Consider the following 23,903-nt stretch of genomic DNA (forward strand, 5'->3'; position numbering starts at 1 on the left):
GCAGTAGATAGTCTTAAGACACCTTAAATCATTTAGTTGCAGTTTTGTGATGAGACATTCTGTCAACAGGAAGATCTTCACGTGTACACAAGAATCAATGCAGGAGAGTAAACGTACGGTTGAAGTTTTTGTGGCCGTTGATTCTCTGATGTTTCTGGCAAGAAGAGATGTAGGAGTGTATGTAAACTCAGGACTGTTACTGAAGGCAACTGTAACAGCTCATCAAAACACAGTGAAAATAAATTTCACATGTAAAATATTTAGTTAAAGCTTATGATTTTAAAATTGTATGAAATGGATTGTTCATGAAATTAAATTAATGCTACAAATAATTGACAGCAGTAAGTGAGACTGCAGAGTTGTTGGTTGAGCTGAACTATAACGTAAGAATGTGGCCCAAACCGTTGCTGCAGTCAAAACACAGCAGTGTGTGGCAGTGGCTCTGACGCATGGTGAGTCCACCTCATTTGTTAGTGTTCCAGTGCAGAAAATAATGTGTTGTGTATAGTTGTAAGCGGAGCAGCTGGGTAACGAGAATGTGCTGGGATTTTCTGATAACTACTGCTAACAATTAGATTTGGTTATTTTATGGAAATTTGAAAAGGTTGTGCATTATGTCTGTCATTATTTTTAAAATGCTCCAGTAATAAAAGAATAATAAGATATGGCAGATGTCTACATTTCTACAAAGGGAAATAACAAAAAATATTAACTGTCCCATTTTAAACTACCAGCCTATCATTCAAGTATAAGTTAGATCTCTGAGGTTTACGAGGTGCACTTGAAGGCGCCATGACCTCTCTCAGGCAAAGCGTTTTTATGAGGTCCACCTTCGAGCACTGGAATAAGAGAGTAACGACACTTACTTTGAGTCCCGTGGTAAGCCTCATGAGCCCCGAGTGGCAGGATATGGGTATTGAAAAAGTGCCCAGAAAACCCATTCACCCCAATAATGTGTGTTGCCCACTTGCCTCTAAATTGATGAAAACGGCCGTGTTTTTGTTTTTAGGTGTCTCGGTGATATCAAATTACACTTATAATTAGTTTATTACAAAATGTAGATTGAAACCTTAAAGGTTATAGCTACAACTCATCAAAAGGATACATTTTTCAAAAATAATGTATCCACAGAATGTCTAGAGGGGTGCAGAATAAAAGTATTAATTTTACTGAATTTTTTAAATGGTATATAAATAATTATTTAATAAATTTTGATGGGTCCAAAATATATAAATATTTACATCTGGTTACGTTGGCAACGTCGGCATGGAATGATCTCTGTGGCAACAGCATCAGTAAGGCGGAGCTCAGGGGGGGCCAGATCCTGTGTGGAGGAATTGTGCTAATGCTAATGCTAATTGCTAATGAAAAAGTGAGTTTTGCATAATATGTCCCCTTTAAAGGTACATTGTGTAAGAATTACTCCCATCTAGCGGTGTGGTTGTAGATCGCAAGCAACTCAGTCGTATTTTTCATGCTGCATTCACGTGAAATCGGTTAGATGGCAGACGGAAAATAGCCGCTGCATGTAACGGCTTAAACAAGCCTTTATGTTAGTGGCCTGTCAGCACGAGGCAAAACAATACAAGTGACAATATGTTGTCATGGCGATGTCGTATTGTTTACCTGACCCACGTTTTACCAGCTTTCTCTGGACTTCTGTGACTAAAATGACATCTGGTTTGTTACCGACAGCCGTTTTTTCCTCCTCACAGTCCTCACTGCACCACGGTGACTTTTCACAAACGCCACCTCGACCTGAGCCGACAGCTCCGGTGTCTCCGGTGAGTTTCCATGGTTTCCTACCGTCACGCTGCGACTGCCACAGTTGTTAGATTTAATCAATGAGACCAACATTAGTACCCTGGGCTGTACAGCCCAGCTACATCAAGCCTGTGCTAAGAATTAATCTGCCCTGTAGCATGGCTGCTATAGCCTGATGCATCAGCCGCTTATTTCATTACATTTCAAAAAGCGTCTGAACCTGAGCCATAGGGATTCGTTTGCTTCCGGGAGGCGGTTGCTTACATTTGCTTCAACTAATCGCTGCTGCTTGGTGGTCACGTGTGCTATACACCGGTTAAGCTCATAGGTTAATCTTGAGCGCTTGAGTTCAACGTCATCGCCTTCACTTACCCGTCTGTTCGCTGATTGGTCCGTCCGCTCTGGCGGACGGAGCAAACCGAAACGCATTGCTAGTGTCCTGACTACATTGTTGAGGCAAATGAAATTTGCCGGAACCAGTAGGCGGCGCTAGCCTGGCTATGGCTGCTATGGGTAGACAACAAGAAGAAGAAGCAGAGCAGTGTATCAGCTGGTCACTGGAAACGTTTGTGAGCATGGCGAGTGAAAGAGTCGGAGCTAGAAGATGCGCCAGCAGCGTTGTGTGTGCTGTATGGGACCGCGTGTGTGTGATGACCGCGATTGCGACCAATTAGCGATTAGCGCGTTTAGCATTTATTAGCTCCAGCGACCTGTGCAGCAGCAGCAGAGGAGGAGGAGGAGGAGGTGGAGGTTGACTGACACCTCTGCCTCTGTTTCACTTTATGTTGCTGGTAAATAATGTGGTTGTAAAAGTAGTAGGCTAAAGTTAAATTATTTTGTATGCACTAATTAAAGGGGCAGAACTTTAAGAGACATTTTAGCTAAGATATAATTTTTGTAAGAACCACAATTAATAAATATAGGTTATATATTTCAATGAATATCTAATTGTTCTTAGCATTTGTTAGATAACTTTCTTTGCCCAATAAATTAAAACATGTTGGAACTATCAATGTCTCCTCTCTTGCCGCCAGAATCTCACCTACTTTTAACCTCAGACTGTCACAATGATGTATCAGATGTCAGGCTGCCTCATTCTTTCAGTTTTAACCTGAATAAAGACATGATTGATTTTCCCAACTATCAAAGTATACCAAACCGAACCGAAAACCATGACCACAAAACCGTGAACTGAACCGTTTGCTTGAACATCTTTTAAATACATATTGCCGCTTAATATGTTTTACGTAGGGGAGCGCCGGGTCGATTGATACACGGGACGATTGATACACAGCGATTTCCTCGAAAACCACACAAGCTTGAGCCGTCAGATTTTGTCACTATGTTCAGCTCTCAACACCGACCAATCCTGGGAAAGCTTGTGAAATTACGTCACGCCATTCAAAAGTTATTAGCGCGAATCTGTTTTTTACTACGGAAAGTAAAATGTTACGTGCGGTAGTTTTTTTGTGATCAAAAGTTGTATTGTGTGTTTCATGCAATAATAATATGACCTAACAACAGATGAATTCGTACATAAACAGGTCCTAAACTATGCAATGTCATAGTTTTGAAGTTTAGAGGCAAAGCAGGTTGAAGTGTCAGTAGTCGCTGCAGGGACGATTGATACAGCTGTTTCAACTGTCCCTCACGCCACCTGCGTAGTGATTGTGGTCACACTGCGCGATCAATATCTGTATATAAATCACCGTATTAATACCCTATTGTTCTGCAATGAACAACAACCGATTTGAATGAACAACATATTTTTAATAAACACCAGATATTTTTAATGAACAAAACGTGTTTATGACATGAATCAACAGATATTCAGCAAAGTGAGGGGAAAATGCAGAGGGTAAAATGACAATAGTTCAACTGTGTCTCCATAAACATGACTTAGGACAGGGAAATAAGTAAATAAAATGAAAATGCAGTCATCCAACAACTCGTACAAAAGAAGAAAGGCGAGTTTAATCGAAATGCGGATCTTGACAATTGCGCACGGGACAAAAATATTTATTTGACCTATTTATATTGTGAGAAATGATGTGACATTTTGGCAATAACGAGTACACTAGTATGTTGTCCGATATGCTGCATAAAAACGAGAGTAATGTCAGTAGTTTCTGTTTAAAACATGCTGTTTCAACCGTCCCTCCTCTGTGTCTCAAACGACCCGCATAGGTGGGGCGTTTGAGACAAATGTCAACTTATGTTCAAAGTTATAAAACAGCGCGATCATCCAACATATTAAATTACACTTGTAACTAAGAGAATAGACATGTGAGTTGTTGATCACATGATAAAAATGTTTGTGTACATAACGTCATCTTTGAAAAAGACGTTTAAATGAAAAGTGTATCAATCGACCCGGCTCTCCCCTACTGTAGCCTATGGCATTTTTAAGCTTCATGTGTGTTATTGGACAGAAAGAGCATCGCTGCCTCGGAGCATAGCCTACGTACAGAAAACATATTTACATCAATAAATAAATGTTTCACAATGAACCAATTAGTCTGTATTAAATTTTATTTAGTTTGAAGGCAAGGTTTGTAAGGTTCATCTGATGGACATCGAGGGACAGATTCTCTAAGTTTTGCACAGCTTTTGCTCATGCTAAACCTGAAGACCCCCTTCACATGTTTCAAAACCAAACAGAGACAGATTGTGCAGGTTTAACAGGAGCAAAAGCTGTGCAAACCTGAGTAAATCTGGACCCTAGTCTCATGTTAAAATTGACTGTAAATTCACCTTTAAAGTTGGTTTTTAAAAAAATTTCCCCGGGGGAGCATGCCCCCGGACCCCCCTAGGCGGTCCGTATCTTCTCACCTTTTTTACCCCTGATGAGTTTGCACCCCTGTGTTTGTCTCCAGATGTGCTGTGTAGTCGTTTTAGAAGACAAAATAGTGATAGGATCACCAGGGGTACGGCAAGTGGCAACTGTAAAATCTCACGTAAGACCTCCTTCGGGCAATCAGCCTTCTCTATAAAGGGTTCCCAGATGTGGAATTCACTACCGACCGAAATAAAACTAACCCGAGACATTAGAATTTTTAATACAAAGGTTAAAATCTGGCTGAAACAAAATCAGAACTGTATGCATTTTTAATGTGTCATGACTTGGTATGATTTTAGATGTATTGTACATTTTATAGTGTTGTATGTAATTTTGATGTCTTTCTTCTTACCTTCTTTTTTCTACTAAAAGCCTAACTAGGGACGGGAGTTGGAAACTAGCATTAGCTCTCTGTATGCAGAACATCAGACACATTGACTTGTTTGTAACGAGTGGAAGTGTCACTACATTAACCTGTATTGTCCCTATCAAATAAACTGAATTAAATTAACAGCAGCGTGGTAGCCTACCCCACAACCTGCTGGGATTCCAGATGTGCCATGGTGCAGATGTGGTAGGTGCAGGGACCTGCCTACTGACCTGGAGAGGCTGTGCTGCAGCCAGGAACAAGATCAGTGTATAAGCCAGCTGCCTCACTTCTCCCTGTGCTGCCTTGATGAAGACAACCACAGGATTCACCGGCGGTACAGGGAGGACCTTCTGGTTGTGAGGCAGCCAGCTAGGGAGCCTGGGGATGACAACCGGGAGTACCGTTATGCTGCCTACAGGCATTTTATCTTCTGGCAGCATGGCTCTCTGGGCCAGGGAAACCGGCTTGTCATCCCCAGTTGCTGCGTGTGGGCGATCAGGGACCACTTCCCTGATCCTCATGGGCAATACACTGGTTTTGTTCCTGTCCGCTAAGCTCACTCTCCTGGTCACTGTGTCACTCACTGCCTACCTTGTCTGCACACACTGATCCCCCTTACCTCCACATTACTTTATAAAATGATTATTATTTTTGTATAAAAGCACATCAGTCCTTAGAGTTGACAACATATAATATTTATTTACATGTTTATATTTTGTCATATTTATATTTTGTTTTATATATTTAACAGCAGCATTGTGCAATACACCGAGACGGCAACCAAAGAAACGTCACTTCTGGTCAGAGCCGTGGGGGAAAACAAACCGATTCCCCCATAGACTGTGTGAAAACGTGGCATTTTAACTTTGTCTAATGCTTGTCCGCTGTCATGTCTTAGTTTGAATCACTTGTATATGCTGACAATGAGCTACAGTATATTAAAAAACTCATCACGATCCGGGTCGATTGTTGTCCGTACATTTTTCACAGTCAGTCACATATAGCCTACACCGAGTCGGCAACCAAGGAAACGTCACTTCTGGTCAGAGCCGTTACACGGTTGGGTAAGATATAAAAGTTCAGGTTGTGGTTTTTCAATTTATTTGCGGTGCAAAATGGCACACAACAACTCTTAGGCATTGTCTCCGAGTGTCTAGAGCCGGCCGGCGGCGACCAAGGGGACGCCCGCCTAAACGTCAGAGCCGTGGGGGAAGACAAACAGTTCCTCCATAGACATACGTATGTGACTGACTGTGAAAGAGCCAGTATTTTAAAATGTACGGACAACAATCGACCCGGATCGTGATGAATTTTTTTAATATATAGCTCTTTGTCAGCATATACAAGTGATTCAAACTAAGACATGATGGCGGACAAGCGTTAGACAAAGGTTTAAAATGCAGCGTTTTCACACGTATGTCTATGGGGGAATCGGTTTGTTTTCCCCCACGGCTCTGACCGGAAGTGACGTTTCCTTGGTTGCCGTCTCGGTGTATAAATGAAGTAAACTTTAGATGTCTTCACTGGTCACCACAAAAATGACAGACATAACAAACAAAGATGAGATTTGATGGTGAATTCAAATACATTTTAAATAACAGATATCACCATGAAACTTCCCAAGTTTTTCAGAATAGAATATTAAAAATGGATAAAGTCCCTATCAAAATTCTTGTTTTATTTTGTTGACATATTAGAGTCAAAAGTTTTTAAAGAAGGGAATTTTGGATATCTCTTTTTTTCACTCTGTAAATGAGAAAATACTGTCACCAGCCCTAAAAAATCAAATGTCTCCATGCTTTTAGGAATAAAATGTTGTATAAATCAGTCTTTGAATGATACATCAACAAACCCCTCTGTAAAAACCTTCAGAATATAGACAGGAATAAAACTGGAAGGTTTGGTGTCTGTAAGTGCTGCTGAAGTGGAGATTTCTAGCTCAGAGTCTGAGGGAAAACTAATTTTGAGAAAACGGCCTCTAAATACTTGCACTGTAACATTCCATAGATTGTTAATGTAAATCATACTTTTACGATTAGTTGCGGATACAAAAGAAATGGCAATTTTTGGAGCCTACATAATTGTTCAGAACATGGGTCAGACAACAAGCACGGCACAGTATGTCACAGTAGCATGTTAACTTTTGGTGAATTTAGGAGAAATCTACCAACAAAAGAGACAAAATGAAGTAAAATAACCACCTTAATGTGGATTTTCTACCATTTTCTTTCGACTTTTCTGAGAGAGAATACATTTTAGGTACATTTAAATGGCTTATATCTATGCATTTGTCTTGGTCTCCGCTTTGTACATGTGCACCTATGATAGTCTCAATATAGTGAAATGCGATGTCAATGTCATTACAGAAACTAACAGAGGGTGGAAAAAAAGTCACGTCAGTATACCTCTCCTCCAGACCTGTTCCTTCGGTAGCTGTGAGAGTGTTGTCCTCTTCATTGCTGCTGCCAAGCTGACAATGCTCCCTTCAAACAATGAACATGTTTATCCATATACAACCTTCGAATGAGAATCTGTAATTGTAAATAGATGAGTTCCACAAGTAGACTTGGTGAAAGTGCACCTATACTGGACAGGGCTGGTGCAGGTGTCAAGGTGCATTTCCTTCTCTTCAAGGGCGTTGATGACAAAGGTTCATCAGAGTCATGTCCGTTAGGGCAAAATTTTGAGAATGAGATGAAGTTACTATTTCAGCAAGAAAACATTACAGTTGATAAAAAGTTCAGACAGGATCTATGAGAATCAAGATAAAATAGTAGGCTATAGACACTATTAGGCCTTTCTCAAACAATGTGGTTGTTGCAAATTGTACAAAGTGGACACTGGTACTGGCCTTACAAATAAAAGACCAAAAACTACTGTTTTGCAAAGTAATCTGGAGCAAAAAAATAGTAATAATATCCCATCATGATACACTTTGATAGCTAAATGAAGATAATAGATAACTTTTTGCTCATGTAAACAATTATTTTCAGATTCTTGTAATTATTGTTTTGTGTTCGCTAAACCAGCACTTGTTGCTTGATCTTACAGTAATTTCGCTCATTTATCGGTGACATGACAAACTGTAGTCACAGCTCAGGTTAACTTGAATGCCTACACCAGGTTGCCAACTTTTGGTCCCTGGCTGGAGTGAGATTCTGGCTGTACTTTTGGGCTACCAAGTCTGCATGGACCTCTATGGGCTTTGATTTTAGTTCTTGTTAGTGTGAAAACTGTCTTAACACTGAATGTTTGCCTTTTACTAACTGAAGTTGATATTGTGTTTTACTGATTAATAAATAAAACAGAACATCAATCTTTTACTGACTGATGAGATAAAGCTGAACCTGTGTCTCTACACTGGAGACTGCAAAGCTGCACACATCAGAACTAACACTGAGCATATTCTCCACTTTGACATTACTGATCAACACTGAATATATCTCACTGATGATTGTTTTATTAGATTGAGCACTTACTCATTTTACCCAATTAAACAAGTTAATCCTGTGTGGTGTGAAACGTTTGCCTTCATGTACCTGTTTATGCATTCACTTTAAGTAGTAGTAGAGTTTAGTCTCATGTTTTAACTAACCTATTGTGTCTTATATTTTTGACTAACCCATTGAGTTCAAAGGCAACTGAAACTTGTAAGCAAACCATATAGATTTGTGTTGAGCTTAATGCAATGAATACCAGTAACCTGTTTGATCATTCACAGGCAAAGTTGAGAGCACACAGAGCCACAGTGAAATCAAAACATCTCCAAGGCCGAAGGGAGGAGAGGATGAGAGGGGCCTGTGGTCTGCTGAATGCAGCATTGTGAGGAAGAGTTTTAATGGTCTGTATTATCTGTCCTGACCGCTCAGACACCTGGGATGGAGAGTAATGTCAGTGTAGGGAGGATCTTGTTGTGTTTCAGGCCCAGAGGTTCGTGTGCTGGGAAGATGGGACCAGCCTGTGCCAGCCAGAGGGCACCCACGAAGGGAGGGCTAAGTCTAAACCACAGCCACTCCCCACCTGTTTCTGACCAATAAGAGTTAATTACACACACACAGTGCGAAATATTAAAAACCAATGTAACGCCTTTGTCTTGGCCAGATGCAAATTGCAGAAGACAGAATTCTCGCTCTCTTGGGATGGTGGTTGCAGCTAACTGCTTGCAGACTGCGATTTCCTGAACAGGAGAGTTTCTTGTATCTGATTCCTTTGATGATCCAATTTAAAGGGACAACGAGGAGTTTCTATTCGGTTATAAAAAAGTCTCACGTTAATGTGGATGAATCTCCGCTACCCACACTTGTTAATGGGCCCATTTTCGATAAATATATCGTTCTGTCTCTATCGTTATTTTGTTATTATTAGTGGTGGCGGAAGTGCTGGTCGAGCCGACCAGCGTTTCCTTCGTTGCGAATCATGAGAATAACGCAGCCGCATCGCCGTTTATGGTCGGAACTACGGTGGTATGTGAACCTCTTTGAACCTCTGACTTTAATTATTGATGAATGAAAACATGAGTCCGTCTTGCGCCCGGTCAAAGAAATGTACGGTGCGCGCGGAGGCTCATAAATGTAGTGTGAAAACGCTTCGCTTTTCCAAAACTCCTCGTTGTCCCTTTAATAAATAGTTAACTGGAATGTCGTTGTTTGTCCTCTCTTGGAATAAACGAACACGCAATGTCAGTTTTCCTGTTTTTTCATCCTGACATTCTCAACGGACCGGACGCGTCAGTTCAAGCCGCATTCGGTCCGAACACATAACTCGGTCAGGTGGGGTCAGGCTGTGCCTCGGGCTTCGCTCTCTCTCCTTTCAGATTTGTCAGATTAGTCAGATTTGTCGTGAGATTTCTCTCTTGAGTGTGAGAGTGTGAGAGCGTGAGATTAAGGGTGAATGCGTGACTGTCACGGCCAATGCGTAAAAGTTGGCAACCCGGAGCGGCTAGTAGCTAAAGCTAAGCTAACGTTAATCGCTCTGGTGTGTGAACCCGATAAACCCACAGCATCATGCTTGCACCGGGAACGTAACAGTACCGGCTGACCGTTAGTTATCATTAGCAACATAACAGTACCGGCTGACCGTTAACGTCAGTTATCATTAACGTTAGCAACATAACAGTACCGACTGACCGTTAACGTCAGTTATCATTAACGTTAGCAACATAACAGTACCGGCTGACCGTTAACGTCAGTTAGGCTATCATTAACGTTAGCAACATAACAGTACCGACTGACCGACCGTTAACGTCAGTTATCATTAGCAACGTAACAGTAGGCCTACCGGCTGACCAACATTTAGCTTACCTGTCCAGAAGGAAAGCAGCAACCTCTGCGTGGCTTTTGAGCCTGTTTGCGTCCTTAAATTGGCACCATCTGTGAAAAGCGTGGCCGATGTTCACTCTAGTCTTGCTTCTGTTTTTGTCCGACTTGACTTGCGACATGTAACCATGGATCGTGCATGTAACGCCGGGATGATGCCATTCCTCCACAGAGCTATCTAGCAAATTATTTGGTGAGTAGCAGTTTTATTTCATTTGTAAATTGGTACAAAGTAAATTGGCAATGTTTTCAGTTTGTTTTCATCAGCCTATTGCGAATGCATGTCATGACAGAATGATTCGGTAGCTAGCTAAATTTTCACAGATTATAGATGTGCATGCAAGACCAAGTCTAAGGTAACCTGTGGACATACATGAAGTGAATTCATGAAGCATAAATATGATATAACGCCTTAATGGTGTAAATACACCACAACATAAGACGTCTGTTCATGCTGAGGTAGGCTATTCCAGATTTAAAATTTTAGCTCAGAAATTGAGTGCTTTAATTTACTGTTGTTGTTGTTGTTGTTACCATGTTTGCCATTAATTAATTAATCTATGGTGGCTCGTGTATTATTTGATCCATAAAGTCCCACACAGCAGGAGACTCCGACGCGGATCCGCATTCAAGTCACCAAACCCGCGTGACTGTCACATTCGTTTGGCCGCCGCCTAGAGGATCAGCCCCGCCTCCAGGCAGAGCCGTTATTCTACCGTCAAACAGCGGATCCCGAACGGACCCGTGTCGGACGTGTGGACACGGACGCGCCTTTCAGTGTTGCCAACTTGGCGACTTTGTCGCTAAATCTGGCGACTTTCCAACCCCTCTTGGTGACTTTTTTTGTCAAAAGCGACTAGCGACAAATCTAGCGACTTTTTCCCGTGATATTACAAACGTTTCTGGACCTGAAATCACGTTATCACAGCTGTTTTAAACGAGCAGCGGCGCTGCCGCGGGCACTCACAGGTATTCAGCCTACACACAGTAGTGTCACGGAGCTGCCTCTGCTGCATTCAGAGACGCACTGCTCCACGCCACAGACATAAAGAGCGCTGCTGGCCGCTGCTGCCGCCGCCGCGCCGCCACCCACCCCCACCCCCCCCGCTGAGATAATGACGTCATTTAGCGACTTTTAGCGACTTTTACTACAGCCAATAGCGACTTTGCTTACTGAGGAGTTGGCAACACTGGCGCCTTTACTGTAACGGTCGAACACAGTAGTCCACACCGAGCCGAGACTAGAGGAGGCATCTTTCTTTGCTGGGACACGGTTGTGCTGAAGCCTCTAGTAAGTTTATTGATTTATTGATGTATTGCGACATTCACAGTAAACATTGGCCTTTGTGTTTTTAATCGTCATGTATATTAATGCTTGTAATGACGTTGTTTGATATTAGCACTGTTAGAACTTTTGTAGTTTTGTGCAACAGGCTAGGTTAGCTTCTAGCTGAGATGTGATGATGCACGTCTGTAGCTATTTTGTTTTAAAATGGGATAGCAATTTCGGGAGAATATGTTGTGGTTGTGTGACTAAAAAAACACACATTGTTATTTGGTAACGTTATGGTTATCTGTTTTAATGTATCGCAGCTGTTATGCTGTGTAACGTTAGCCTATGCTAGCGGTAACTTATGTAACTTAGCTGCTATTTCTCCGACCTCGACCTCCCATTTCCTCGATTTAAGTAGGCTATGCCCGGTGTTCCGACTCCCAGTAATTACGAGTCGCCCTCTTCATACACATTACGGTGTTTTTTTTTTTTAAATAATTATTTTCTTTTCTTTAAAACTAACTAGCCGTTAGCGGCTAGTTAGCCGGCTAGTTAGCCGCTAACGGCTAGTTAGCCGCTCGGCTTTTATTTAAAAAATAAAAAACACCGTAATGTTTATGAAGAGGGCAACCAACTCCAACGTTACGGAGTTTAGAATGACTTTTTTAAGCCTCTCTTTGCTCCTCATGTCGTAATTCTCCGTGACTTTTCGCTAGCCGAGCGGCTAACGGCGCTGTTGTACTGTATATCAGCACGGGTGTGATTCGGTCGTAGGCACGAGGCCGCACACCCGTGCTGATATACAGTACAGCAGCACTCCCTCTGCCTTTATTCATCCCACGAAGGGGAAATTCACAAGTTACAGCAGCAGTACAAACACACTCACACATGCCATGCACACTGGCAATATTAATGTTTAAGCTTGTCAGTGCTTTATGATGATTAATATATGCTGAGAAACAAGATAAAATTGTAAATCAAGCAGGAAAGACCAATAATTTGTGTTTAATGAATCAAATATAATCAGATATTGTTTTGGTCATAAATAGGCTATGTTTAATTCGCTGGGGAGGAGGGGCGGGCACACACAGCTTTTCTTTTTTTTTAAACTTTTTTTTTTAAATAGTGAGGGCTGTCATTTTTGCTAAGCTTAAGTCAACTAAAGTTAGCTATTTTGTGTCTTCTATGTCCTGCCTTGAGTTTATGTTGTCTACACACCCACATACTTGACTTTTTTTCAACATTTTTTCTATTTTTACTGTGCAGATAATCCTCCAGCTATGCCAATATTTGACATGTCTCTGGGTGCTGCTGTGTAGTGGTGAGTATTAGCCTACTATTCAATTGCTTTTGTTGGTTTTCGGGATGCACATTTTGAATTTTTTTTCTGACTGATGATAACCAACGCTTGTTAACCGATATGATTACAATGCTCTCGGGGGCGATCACTTTTTCTCTTTTGCGCAGCTCTGTTGTAACAGGTGATGCAGATCGATGTCCCTGTAGGCTACATTTGTTGTCTGGCCTTCTTTTATGATATTATTCCTTTTTTAATATTGTGAGTAAAGATAATTACTGCAAGTCCTATTGCCTTTAAGATTCTAATGTTCATTTTTTTTGTTGAAACTATTTTGGAGAGATATGTCTAATAATCAGTCTTCATTACAACACAAAATAATATGGCACCACAAACTAAACCAATTTCCATTTGTCTTTCTTTCTCTAGTGAATGTGGCAGTGTAAAGGGTGTTCAGTTGCTGTGCAATATTTGACATGTCTCAGGGTGCTGTGTCAAAGGCTCTGCAGTAGTGGTGAGTATTACTAAATCAGTTGTTGTTTTCTGAGTTTATTGTTTTTTTTTCATTTATGTATATTATTTTTAAACAATTACTCAGTAATGAAAAAGAAATAGGGGGCATCATTGCACCAATGGATGAAGTAAATATATTCTCTGGGTTGGGGGTGTAACAACTGATTGTCTTCAAGACAAAAATGCCTTTTACCAGGACAAATGAGAATTTTCACAGACATGAACTCAAACAACACAACTTCTCCTCTGCTTTTCTGCCGTAGGATGATGACGTGGATCTGGGAAGAGAATGCGTCCTAAAGACCCTCTGCGTTTACCTGAATGAGGACCCGGAGAATCTATTGAGAGTATGTGGTAAGTATTACTTAGGTTTAGTATGTTGAGATGTTATCTTTCGTATTTTATATAAACTTTAAAACATCTACTCATTGTAATTACTTTACAGTCAGCTAAGTTGTAGGATAATATGGTAGTGCTCTTAATATCAAAGTGTGTGTTTATTTTTCATTAAAGGGATAGTTCGGGTCTTTTGATATCTATCTATACCCTTGTTTTAGCACAGAGCTAAAGGGAGAGCTTTATGAACCTGATGTGATGCTGAACCTCATCAGATGGAGTTCCATAGACTGTAGGAAAGAGGTTAGAGCAGAGAAGAGTGATCGTTGCAGCGCAGTCCATGGTGGAAGATCAGACCAACAAATATACAGACAGACAGCGTGCATCACCTCCAAGGATGGTGCTGCTGGAAAAAAAAAAGAACAGCACTCCTCTGCAGCCAGCTGACGTGTAGCTCACCTGCAGCTGTCAGAGGATCCTCGCTCTTTCTTTAGCCTGGCGTTTGGATGCACTTTGTTCAACATCTGAAGATCTAACCACCATCTGACCACCGGTCAGCTGAGCCAGCTAACAGAGTGGACGTGGCTGGTGTGTAGGCTCGCTATTTTATAACGGCAAGAAAAAATAATCGTCCTGATAGTGTGTACATTTGTCCGGCTGATCTTCCATCACGGACTGCGCTGCATTACTGATCATCACCCGGTCACCCTGTCTGTCACAGCTGCAGCTGTGGTCTAACTTCAGCTTGTTGCTTCCCTGTCCCTCCTCTCTGTGTCTGCCCGTTCTAACTCCATCTGATGAGGTTCAGCATCACATCAGGTTCATAAAGGTCTCCCCTTGGCTCTGTGCTAAAACAAGGGATGGCTTCATCACTTGTGTCATAATCAGATTACGTGAACTATCCGAGCAATAAACTCCATGAAACAGCTGATGGAAATGCGCACAGCCGTCTAGAGGCGGCAGCGCGCAGTGATACGGAGGGAGAGAAAATAGCAGCAAGCGATTGTGAGGTCAGACTTTTTTGTGGACAACGGTTTTGTGATGCAAATGTATCACTCTTTTGAACGCATATTGTTTTGAGAAGTAAAACGCTTTATTTTCGTGACCCCAGCCAACTAACCGGACTACATTCGTCAGCACCGCAAACTCTCAAAGTGTGAGAGAGAGAATTAAACATAGCCTATTTATTATCAGTTACTATGACCAAAACAATATTTGATTCGTTAAACATAAATTGGTCTTCCCTGTAGGATTTGTTTTATTTACAATCTTATTTCTCAGCATATAGGCCTATTAATTATCATGACAACATAAAGCACTGACGAATAAGCCTAAACATTGATACAGGACTCTGTAACACAACTCATCACACATTCATGCTCTCCCTGTGTGATCATCTAGGAAGCAGACAGTCTGAGGTTGAAGTTTAGGTGACACTGTGACAGGTCTCTGTACGTCTTGACCACATGTCAGCTGTTCAGCTGTAGTAGAGGAGAACTCAGCTGTTTTCAGCTCCACCGCACGTAGCGTTTTTTTTTTTTTTTTTTAGGAGCTCCGGTATATTGCGGCTTTATGCGGGAGGACACGCGATAAACTACAGCTGATCCAATGTATTTATCTGAGCTTGGTCACCGTGAGAGGCGCTTTGAGCTGCGTTCATATTAAGTTACACCTGACGCAGGACAGGGCATTTTGACAGGTCTGCGCTCACATCAGCTGTGTTTATTTACCCTCACCCTGTCACATAAGCGATCAGCTGTTTTTTTTTGTTTTTTTTAACGTTTGATGTCTTTTTTTCTTTTTGCTCGAAATTAAACATGGTATGACCTTGACTCCCTATATATCTGTCTGTTTGATTACAGGTGCTGTAAGAAAAAATACAGTGACAGGTCAGCCACAGATGACGAGGTGACCAAACACGCCATCCACCTTGCGGCAGATTGTGCAGCGAGGAGACGTGTCCCGCCTCCATCCACGCGAGAACCCCAGTAGCATGTACTTTAAAAGAATAAACAATATTTGTATTGAACTTCTTGTCGTTCACCAGTTATTCATTTTCTGATATTTTAGCTTCACATTTCATTGAAGTTGTAGCCTCATTTTGTACAGTTAATTGATGTCTTGACTTCAACCTTTTCTGTATATTGACAATAGTGTTGGGTTAAAAATGCAAGGCAATGCAGATTTAAGCTTGGTGTAGAAGTCTAGGCTAGGCATAGTTATAGTTTTAGTTTAAGCTATTTTATGGAGATTTTGAAAATGATGAACGGGTCCAAAACGGACCCGGGCCAGAGGTTTTTTTTGCGTCCGTTTCGGATCCGCGGCGGATTTGCGTGTCCCGAACGGACCCGGGCCAGAGGTATTTTATAAGTCCGTTGCGGGTCCCAAACGGATCCGGGCCAGAGGGTTATTATGAGTCTGTTGCGGATCCGCGGCGGATTTGCGGGCCCTGAACGGACCCGCCGCGGAGGTATGATTTAAATCGCGGATGCGGACCGGATGCAGCGCGGATCCAGGACGGGTCCGCGATCCGCCTTCGTTGCGGATCCGTCACAGAGAGCAAGTGGACTCCGATACGGGTCCGTTTCGCGGGTCCGTTCCGGAAGCCGCGCTACATCCGCGGCGGGTCCGCGGCGGACTCCTTTTGCTATGTGGGGTGTTTGCTGAGTGTTTTGAGCATCATTTACAGTACAGTTTTTGACATATTTCTTTGACATTACAGGAACTGCAGACCAGAGCGATGTTATATCTATCGCTCTGCTGCAGACTATTTGCTGCTGCGCTACTGATCACAGTAAGTACTTTGTGAGCATGGCCGTAGCCAGCTATGAGGTCACCGAGGTCTGGACCTCGGTAAAAGTTTCTGTGAGAAAAAAATAAAATAAAGTGTGACAAATTTGCAAGAAAGTGAGAAATCCGGAAGCCGGCAAATACTTTTTCACTGCAGTGTATTTAATTGAGGGAACAATACCTGATGAAAGGCTGAAAACCACAGGACAGGTCTGTCCTCCTGCTGGTCAGCGGTGTAAGGCTCAACCAGGCTCCTTTCATAACAGGTCTAATAATAATAATAAAAAGTCTAAGTCTACTTTATATAATTGTGGGTCATTTTGATGTAATTATGTATAGCTAGAGGGGTTTGTTTTTTTTGTTAAATCATGAACTAACTGTGATAATGATGTTTTTTTGCATGGGGTGAAAGAAATTCAAGAACAGATGAAAAAACTAATGATTGATACCTACTGTACTGGTCTGAAAAGTGTTACAAAGACATTTCTAAAGCTTTGGGACACCAGTAAACCACGGTGAGAGGCGCTTGTATCCACTAAAGGAGAACGCTAAACTTAGAACAGTGGTGAAAACCTTCCCTAGATGGCTGCCATACAATAAAAAAAAATATATAAAATTACCTTTTAATTAATTCCGGACCCCGGACCTCACCAATTTCAAAACTTACAACGGCTCTGCTTGTGAGTTGTTGTTCATATTGCACAGTGCTTCCTGTTTGTTGAATCATGACGGTCAAGTTTGCAATAATCTTTTCTTTGTCAGGTATGTGCACCTCAGTTGCCTATGTGGGATACATGAAAAGTCACAGCACTATACCCACTTTAGAACTGTAGTGTTGTCTGCCTAATTGCAAATGGACCTTCTAAAAATGTGCAGGTCTGAATGCAGTGAGCACATCTTAATTTGACAGGACAATTCTTGGTCAAGTTTCAGGTAAACAACAGGAAACTTCAGTGCTGGATGGTCAGCCTCGAGGGCCATGTCATGTGTGAGGGAATCCAACCCACCTTCTTGACAGGGCTTGCCGCCTTATTTTCCACCTTCTACATCTTCAATCTCCAATACCAGGAAGAGGCCTCCTGTACCCATCCAAACGTCAGGTGTTTTCACTAAAACATGTGTTTTTTCATCTTTTCAATAGCATGCTATTCTAAATTAACATTTGCTGCTTTTTATTGTTTTGTTAATGAGTATGTGCAATGATTTTCCCACTGTCTGATGAGACACTATATTAATTTTCAGGTGCTTCATAAATCCTGAGAGACACCAAGGCTGGATGGGGCGCGCACACACACACACACACACACACACACACACACACACACACACACACAGACCATCTCGTCTCATTGCTTTAATTCTTTCTCCCTCTCAATCTCACTGTCTTTCTCTCTCCCTTATAAGTCTGAATCCCTGTTATTCTTGCCGAGTTATTTGTGTTCTGTTTCTGAACATACAACTGTTTCATTACATTATATTGTTTCATTCTGGCATGTTTTGACTGTCTGAGATCAGGACTTTGGATATTTTTTTCTGGACTTGTGATACTTTTCTTTTAATTTTTATGTTCATAGACCACATTACAATAGCAGATTACAAGAGGAGCACACACATCTGAGAGCTTTGTAAATGTATGACTTATCTATTGCTCAACTGTCTGTAACTGAATGTGGATATTCTAAATTCATGTTAAAATAAAAGTCAAAGTGTATTAAGAAGATGTTTTTTTCATATTGCAATTACATGCTGCTCTGTTCTAAATTACAAAGCACATTTTGTTGTAGTTTGTAGATTTTATGAAGACTGATAATGTATTTTTAAACAAATCAGTTAACTGTAAAGTATTGTTAAAGTAATCTTAAAAAACAGTACATAGTGTATTTTTCAATATTTTTCAGCTGTAAATTTTCATGATGGTAAAAAACTGTAAATTTTACAGTAACGTAATGGCAACCCAGCTGCCAGTTCTTTACTGTTATTTTACGGGGAAATTCTTTACAGTGCATCACTTTTGCTTAAGATGTCAACTCTGTTTATTCAAGGTTTTGTTAAAAAAAAAAGACAACTGTATAATGTTTTATTGTTAATAAATTAACCAGAAGCTGTGTCTTAACAAAAATTCTCAGTACATGAAATTTCAAAGGATTTTATACATTTTTAAAGCTATATTTACAGAAAATGTGAGGTGCTTTGGCAACTTTTCAATTAAATGTGTTAATGTTTTCACTCCTGAGTGGATGAATTAGTGGATGTAAAGACAAAAGTTCTCTTAGGGAATACATGGTTTTTAAGTGTATTTCATTTTGGTACTATAAATATTTACCCCAATTTGTCTGTAACAGAGTTGACAGATTTTACTCTTAGTATGCTGAATTTCAGATGAATTATTTTAAGTCTTACAGGTTTAAGCTTGGAAAATGCTGGAAATGTTAAATTTAAAGTATTGTCTATTAGAACAGCGTTTCTCAAACTTTTTTCAGTCACGGCACCTTTCAAAAGTGCATACAATCTCACGTGTCCTGTGTCCGTGTCCATGTCCTGTTTATTTAGATGGGACAGTATTATTTAACAGCGCATAATACAAACTGTAAATGCAGGGTGCACAGGTGCCTCTGTAGCCTACATATGCACACACAAACACGCACACAATAATCCGCAATGTGAGAGGAAGAGAGAAAGGTTTACATGCGCACAGCGCAGGCATGCGCTCAAATGAACATCCACCGGCGGTCTCCGCTCCGTTCTGACTCCGTTGCGAACAATCAGAGAATTTCCACCGTGTGCACTGCAGTGTGTTTTTATACATCACGCACCGGAGTGGGAACAGAGCGGGCACAGATCCACTGGAGAGAGGAGGGGGTGTGTCTCACCATCATTTAAGATGGTTTATTGACAAACTCCACAAATTCCACTGCACTGTTTCAGATGAAATAAGCAAAAGTTGCCGCAGGGACGTGTGCCTGGTACGACACATTTTTTTCCACAGCGTCCGGTGTCCGGTGGACACGGCCCCTACTGCTCTGAGCACCTGTGACCAACGGCCGTGTCCACCGGACACGCTTTTGGAGCAGTCGCTCTCCCTCTCTCAGAACGCTGCCGTTACCAGGTTACAAAACGAGCTTTCACTTCCGAGCCGCTTGATAAGACCGACGCTGTTCCAAAAGTTGAACATATTTCAACTCTGAGCGCTCCGAGCGCCACAACAAAAAAAAGGAAGCGCCGAAAGCTTTTTTTCTGCCGAGGGCGCTGAGCGGTGTGAGCGCTGAACTCCATAGGATCTGAATGGAAAGTAGACGCCCAGAGCGCTAAAAGGGCGTCCGGTGGACACGGCCCCTTTGCATAGGCTATGTAAAAAGAATGTAGGCCTATATGAAATGTCAGAAGAGGTATTTTTTTCACGGCACCCCTGACGCAGTCAGACAGCACCCCAGTGTGCCGCGGCACCCACTTTGAATAAAAGAGGTTTAATGGAAAAAATTATTATCATTTTTGTTTTCTCTCCAAGCTTAAAGGTTCATGAGGCAAGAAATGCACATGCGTTTTAAGTTTTTTACTGCTAATGGGCGATGAAGCGTTCAAAACCAAAAAGAATGAGCCCACTCGCGTATCTCTCCGTTGCCTTGAACAGGCTGTGTGCTGCATATTGTGCTGCAATTCTGGGTCCGAATTTCCCGCGCTGTCCGCGGATGTGACGTCAAATGACGCTGCATGCGCGTCCTCGACAGCTTCGGCTTTCACCGCTTGCGACTAGCGGTCCGCGGATGTCTTGCAGCCTCAACAGTTATGTGAGCAGCGAGTAGAGAAATAACGTCACTTTCTTACATTTTAATATTTTTTCATGCGAGAAAGTGACAGTTTAGAGTCCCAATCTAACGTCTGTAAGTAGGTTTGCTCCGACATTTTTCGGAGGAGTGCAGAGCCACACACGAGCGGCAGCAGCGGCTCATCACAGAGGCTGCAGCCGGGGAGCTGAGCTCATCGGCCGGGCAACAGCTGTCCTCCTCCCAGGGAAGAAAACGAGCCGAGTAACTTCCCCACAGGTTTTTAGCATAGACTGTAAAAAGAGGTTTTTAGAGGTTTTCTGTGTGGGTAGAGCGGCCGCCCCATGTAGAGGCTACAGTCCCCGCCGCAGGCGTCCCCGGTTCGAATCCCGCGTCGGGCAGACCTTTCCTGCGTGTCATTCCCCCTCTCTCTGCCTACCCATTTCCTGTCTATCTCTACTGTCATCACTATCAAATAAAAAATAAATAAATAAATAAAAAAGAAAAAAAAAAAGAAAAGTGAAGCAAGCAAGCAAACTTTATTTATATAGCACATTTCATTCCAAAGAAGCTTCAGGTGTGTGTGAGCAGCGCAGCCTTGGGGCTCTGTACGTACAAAAATCACCATATTTAGACTACTTCAATAAATAAATAAATAGTTTTACAGTGAGCCGATTGATTCATCCGTGGTCAGTTTATCCAAACAACGCCCGTAAGGAAATTCTCCGACGTGTTGGGAGGAGTGCAGAGCCACTAGAGCAGCCGAGCGGCAGCAGCGGCTCACAGAGGCGGCGGCGGCGGCCGGTGCTGACCGGATGCCTGGAAGGTCAACCTCCGGGTGTCGCGGTAAATTGAGCACTGTACAATATGAGCGCGGCACGGCGCATTTACTGTTTATTAACAGCCAAGCGCGGTGTGTGTGTGTGTGTGTGTGTGTGTGTGTGTGTGTGTGTGTGGGTGCGTGCGTGCGGTGTGTGTGTGTGTGTGTGTGCGTGCGTGCGTGCGTGCGTGCGTGCGTGCGTGCGTGCGGTGTGTGTGTGTCGTGAGAGAGACAGCAGGTAGAGGGGCTGACTGGCAGAGATGAGAGACAGTGAAGCTGTTCTTTTTTTCTGTGAGAGACTGCTGCGGCGGACCCAAACCAAACTGTGGCGACGTTATGCCGTTTCCAATTCAGCCACAGTGTCACAGCATCAGCTGCTGCTGTGGAGAGTTGATGCGCGCTCCCGCACCAGCTTGGCTGATGGCTGCAGTAACCCTGACGGCCGCTACGGCCGTTGTATCGCTAATGAGTTTTATTCCTTGATCTTTCCTCAAGCTCCTTTAAAATGTACCCGCAATTCTGAAATGGCCCATATATCTATGGCTTCGCCTCAGGTGACATCAACATATGAATGCTGATGGCGCAGAAGTCATTGTCGAAGTTGCCAACGTAACCAGATGTAAATATTTATATATTTCGGACCCGACAAAATTTATTAAACAATTATACTATTTAAAAAAATTCAGTAAACTTAATACTTTTATTCTGTACCCCTCTAGACATTCTGTGGATGCATTATGTTTGAAAAATGTATCCTTTTTATGAAAAAGTTGTAGGGTGAATTCAGGTATATTGGGACAATTTTTGTAAATTCATTTTCTGAGCCATTTTTTGTCATCAAGATTCATAAATAACCCAACAAATGAGATATGTCTGTATTCCTCTAGGTGTCTGCATTCTTTATGTGAAACAATTATTCTTTTGTGAGAGCACAGCACTCTATTTTAAAGGTTTCGACACAAAACTATTTTTTCGCAACTTGTTTGGTAAATTGGGACAGTAGGTTTGGTAATTTGGGACACAGGCTTGTGCAATGGGATTTTGCATGGAGCTGCAATTACATTAAAAAAGACATGAATAGATTGCTTATTTATGTATATTAGGCCTATAGCCTATTATTTTTATGTTGTGTATTGTTTATAATCTCGTGATTTGTAACCAAATCAACCAAATATACAAATTATTTCAACAAACAGCAGATTTAATAGCCTAAAACATATTGTGAGCAGACTATTGACCTCAGGAGAAGCAAGCATGTTTTTAAAAATACATTTATTTTTATATTTTGTTAAATATAAATATATAAAATAAAGATAACTCATGACATAATAAGAGATAAAACAATCTGACCTATTTTTGAACCTCACTTCACATATTCCACATTAACCGCTGATTTGATATTCTGAAATGTACAAAGGTATTTGTTTTCCCTATATGTGTAAGAATTTCTCACTTTTAAGCATGTAAGATATGACTACACTATTGAAATATTTCAATATAAACCCAGAAACACTGTCCCAAATAACCTGAACATGCTGTCCCAAATTACCATACCACTATTGGTAATTTGGGACAGCAAGAAAATGTCCAAATTAAGAAAATGTAAACATCCTCACAAACCAATGTTTGTTTATTTTAGTACACCAATGCATCACACATCTTAATATAACTTCCATACCTACAGTAAATTAGTCATACAAATGTAATAGCCTTATATTAAATTCCAACAAAAGCACATGCTGTTTTGCTTACCTCCTGATATTTGGGGTCAGCGTCCTGTTTGATGCTGACCACACCCCCCTGTGTGATGTCACCCAAAATATTTAATGTGACTTTTAATGTAGACATCCAAAGGAATGTATCAGCACCTTTAACTTTGTCATAGCCCATTCAAGGCAAGTGGAAGCAGTGTTTTTCCTTATCTGTCCCAAATTACCTGATGTCCCAATATACCTGAATTCACCCTAGCTATAACCTTTAAATTGCAATTCTTTTGCTTTTGGAGACTGGCCATTTGATATATTTGACTTGTTTCTTTGAGATTTTTTAAGTTTTTCTCACTTATTTTAATGTTTGTAGCTTTTCCAAGATCAAGAAAAAGAATCTCTCTGAATCTATTTCGTATGACTTTATTACTGCATTTTAGCCTGACAAGCTAGACTATATAAAATGTATAGAGCAAATATATTTGCTGCCGCTAGGGTGCGTCTAGATTTCTAGGCTAACTGCATTTCTTATCTCCTACGGAAACAGGCATACATGAAGTAGAGCACTGGAAAAGAGAGTAACAACCATAGACTGTAAAAAGAATGGACGTAGCACCCGTGACGTCACCCATTGGTTTGGGGGAGTCTGTTTTGTGCCGCTACTACGGGGGTTTGAACCGCGCCATGTTGGATTCTACTTGCCATATTTGGAGCGGTGCGGCCTGTCACTACCCGATTTGCGACGCTACCCGATCTGTGACAAAACTCCGCCATCTTGGACAGCTGCCTACGGCAACTCCACTTGGACAAACTTCATTTGGGCACTGCCCGATTTGCTTAAAGTTCTGTGAAATTAAAATACGGTACTGTGAAAATGATTAAAAAATAAAATAAAATAAAATAAAAACCACGGAGGTCCGTCATAAGACAGCCGCGGCAGACTCGTTTATTCAGTGAGTGTTGTGGTAGTTGTGATTGTTTGTGGTTGTCATGGTGATGAGGCCGGCGAGAAAAGAGGACAGTAAACATTAAAAGTCCGCCTGTGTTCCTGTTTTCTGAGCATCAAGATCCAGACCACCACAACCAACCCTCAATTTACATTACTAATAAAGTATTTAA

The 23,903-nt window shown here is 41.6% G+C and overlaps 1 long non-coding RNA gene across 1 annotated transcript; it reads left to right on the plus strand.

The window, feature by feature from the left end:
* The first annotated feature begins 11,482 nt into the window (after positions 1–11,482).
* LOC146975785 (uncharacterized) lies at positions 11,483–15,714 on the plus strand. The gene is made up of 5 exons (XR_015037460.1): positions 11,483–11,579; positions 12,828–12,882; positions 13,288–13,372; positions 13,635–13,725; positions 15,570–15,714. It is a non-coding gene; the product is annotated as an uncharacterized LOC146975785 (long non-coding RNA).
* Positions 15,715–23,903: the final 8,189 nt, after the last annotated feature.

Source organism: Trachurus japonicus, chromosome 13 (assembly GCF_045865225.1).
Source record: "Trachurus japonicus isolate A0001 chromosome 13, Traja_1.0".
In the NCBI taxonomy this organism is placed as follows: Eukaryota; Metazoa; Chordata; class Actinopteri; order Carangiformes; family Carangidae; genus Trachurus; species Trachurus japonicus.